The sequence below is a fragment of the Pinus tabuliformis genome, chromosome 1_2 (assembly GCF_031772625.1).
Source record: "Pinus tabuliformis cultivar Carrire ecotype Pingquan chromosome 1_2, CPIR1, whole genome shotgun sequence".
Taxonomy (NCBI): Eukaryota; Viridiplantae; Streptophyta; class Pinopsida; order Pinales; family Pinaceae; genus Pinus; species Pinus tabuliformis.
In genome coordinates this window covers 316,651,546-316,654,901 of record NC_142298.1, presented here as the reverse complement: position 1 = coordinate 316,654,901, position 3,356 = coordinate 316,651,546, and positions in this window count along the sequence as shown.

The following is a 3,356-nucleotide window of genomic DNA, read 5'->3' as shown; positions in this document are numbered from 1 at the left end:
GTCATGATAGACTAGGATGTTTTGGATTTGATGTCGTTTCGTCATGAGTGACTACATGTACAGGTACACCAACAAACATGTCAAGACGATGAACGGGATGAACGAAGGGAGCGCATGCAGATGGACAAGTTCACCAATGGATGAACGAATGAAGCATGTGAAGCGGGCGAATGCGACGAACATCCACCTTCACTAACAAGTGAGCATGTCAAGTCTTCCAGCATGAAAGCAAGGAACAACATGCTAAAGCTTCATCAAGCAAACCAAGGACCATCGAAGAATTTGCGCACTTCGTCATATGCTATGATACACCATGAAGACATCCATCACTCAGCAGCACTGTAGCTCGACATGCACTCTAGCAGTAGCACGAATGTACCAGCATTGTCATGTCAAGTCATGTCAAGTCAAGTCATGAGACATGTTGCACACATCTCCCTTATGGGCTTGTTGTCAATCAATGTGATGTAACGTGGAAGTCCAAGAGACCCACTTGTTGAACATAGAGTCATGTAAGTCGAAAAGTCATGGAAGTCGAACAATCATGAGGGTAATCAAACAACCACAAGGGTCAGTTTCACCCTTGGCTATAAATAACTCCCTCATTTGTACATGAAAGGAGTTTTCACCTCAGCGCCTTCCATATAGCCAAGAGAGTCGTAATCTTTTCTTTGACGAGTAAGTAGTGGCTCCAATGCTCCACTGACGGGGTTAGTGATGTATGGTGTAATGATGTGTCTTGGAACTTTCACTTAATTCAAGCTTGTTAACAGGCCAGCACGTTTTCACAAATGTATTGTATTTGTTGTAAGACTAATCGTTAACACTTGTAATGCATGTTTATTTAACTTGTGTTCTACATCTGAATTGATTCATTTATTGTAATGCATAATCTATTAATGGAAATGTGTTGTATATGTTGTTAATGTTGTCCCATTCGTGTCAATTGCTCTATCAGACATCAGACAAAACTTTCACATGAACCTTGCCTTAACAACTGTTGCACTCGTTCCGACTGATCCGTGAGTGTTGTACGTGTTATCTTACCTTGTATGTTGTGATTGCCGCATCCAAGTGGACTGCTTTACTGGAAGTTGTGTATGTCTTTTTGTGTTATGTGTTCCTAGCCAAGTTGGCACTGATCCCTTTCAACTTGGAACTCACCTTCACCTTCCTCCCCTCACAGTGAAAGAACCATTGACACAAGTACACTTACACTCACCAGGCATGTGAACCTCACTTCTCGAAGACAAAGCGAACCACTCTCCTGTGCTGACAAGCAAGAGTTGAGGCAAATCCTTAATACAATGGCAACTGGGCCATCATATCGGATGGGACTCCCACACCAAACGGTGTGAGTTCTAGTTGGGACTTCATACAAGGGTGATCCCCTGAATGTTGGCGGGTCCAGCACTGTCAACATTTATGGAGCTAGGAGGGCAACCAGTTGTACATCGCTGAAATTCCCCTCACACTCACTCAACCATCTGGTCAAGGCAGTGATTTGCACTCCCTTTCACCTACACGCGACTCTGTAGTTGGTTACTCCTCACCTCCCAGAATTGAACATGAGATTCCATATCAACACCTTCGCTTCGTCTGTCCCATCACTCGCTAATTCGTGAAAGTAGTCGGACTGATCCCAAGTATACAACACCTTCCATACGCATCAAAGAAGTCAAAAGCCACTCCCATAGGAGTTGTGTCATTGGTGGAAGAAGCAGCCCTTGCCACACTTGAAGGTTTGGCAAAAGCTATTGAAGACGGAGAGGAACCTTCGGTCTTCCGGCAAGGCGAACAAGACACTCTTGTGATCTTGGGATCAAACTCTGGTACAGGAGGCGGAGGGGAAGGCAGCGGAGGAGGTGGAGGTGGAGACGAACCAACAGACTCAGAGTCGGAACCATCAAACTCCAAAAGAGAGGAAGAGGATGAAGAAGAAGAAGAGATGGCTGACCCAAATCTTGAATGGATGACTCAGGGACCATTGGCTCTCCCGGCTGTTCTGCACAAGATGCCGAAGCAAACGGAGAGAATGAACATCAAGTTCAACCCTGATAGCACGATGAAGGCAAAAGATCATTTGGACAACTTCTACCTGCAGCTGTAGACCCTTGAGGTACGGCATGACGACATAGCTTGTAGATTGTTCCCATGTACCTTGGATGGTCGCGCAGTTGTGTGGTATCACAACCTTCCACCAAACTCCATACAAAACTGGGGTGCATTCAAACGCATGTTCCTTGAAAATTTTGTTGATGACAAGACCCTAGCTATATCTTTGAAAGAATTGGGTAGCCTAAAGATGGACGGGAAAGAAAAGGTAAAAGATTTCAACTAGAGGTTTACACACATATTGAAAAAATTTGCAACGAACACCAAACCTCATGACTCCATTATTATTGATTACTACACGTCCGCGCTGTCGACCAGCATTAAGCGAGCTGCAAAACCAACACTCTTGGAAAACTATGAAGAGGCTATTGTTGTCGAAAAAGACCTGCGCGCGATTGGACTCATCAAGGATGATGAACCAGCAAAGGACTCCAAAGATGCGAGCAGGAAGTCCCAAGCGATGGCGAGCAAGGGTAGAGACAAGGAAGCAAATGATATTGAAACCCTCACTCGCCTCATCAAGAACTTAACAACTGAAGTGTCTGAGCTTAAACAATGGAAAACAAACACATTTGCAAGGAGCTATCCGCCTAGACAGAGATAAGGAAGCAACTCATCAGGCAGCAATTGGTCCACTCAAGAAAATGTGCAGAGCTCTGTGTTCAATGTCGATCAGTGCACAGATCCCGAGTTCTGTTCGTTCCATGAAGAACATCACCCCGAGAACTTTTGTTCGGATTGGAAGCAAGTCGCAAACTCGGTATACAGTCATACACTCGATGCAGAGAGCAGTATGCAGAAGTAGTCGGATGACAGAGATTATGACGAAGGTATTGCACCTATTGAAGCATCAAGTTCTGGGCATGTGGTGAACGCATATTAGTGCTTGCAAGCAATGTCGAAGACAAACACCGAGAAGCATCCCCCAAGACAAAATGACCATTACAATCTTAGGAGTAAAGGGGCTCCCCCTACACTTGGGGAAATGCAAGAGAAGATCAAACTGCTGATAAGGAAGGTTGATCCACCGGCCACCCCAAAGCAGAAAACACAAGACAAGTCTAGGAAGACAACGGCGGGCAAGAGTACTTCCATGAGCAACAAACTACAAAACACTTCGTCGGAAAACATGAACATCTATTCTACCCTAGACACCTCGGTAAGTCTACCACCTCTGGACTACAACATTGTTGATGACATGAAGAAAACTTGAGCAAACATCAGTTTGTTCGAGTTGGCTA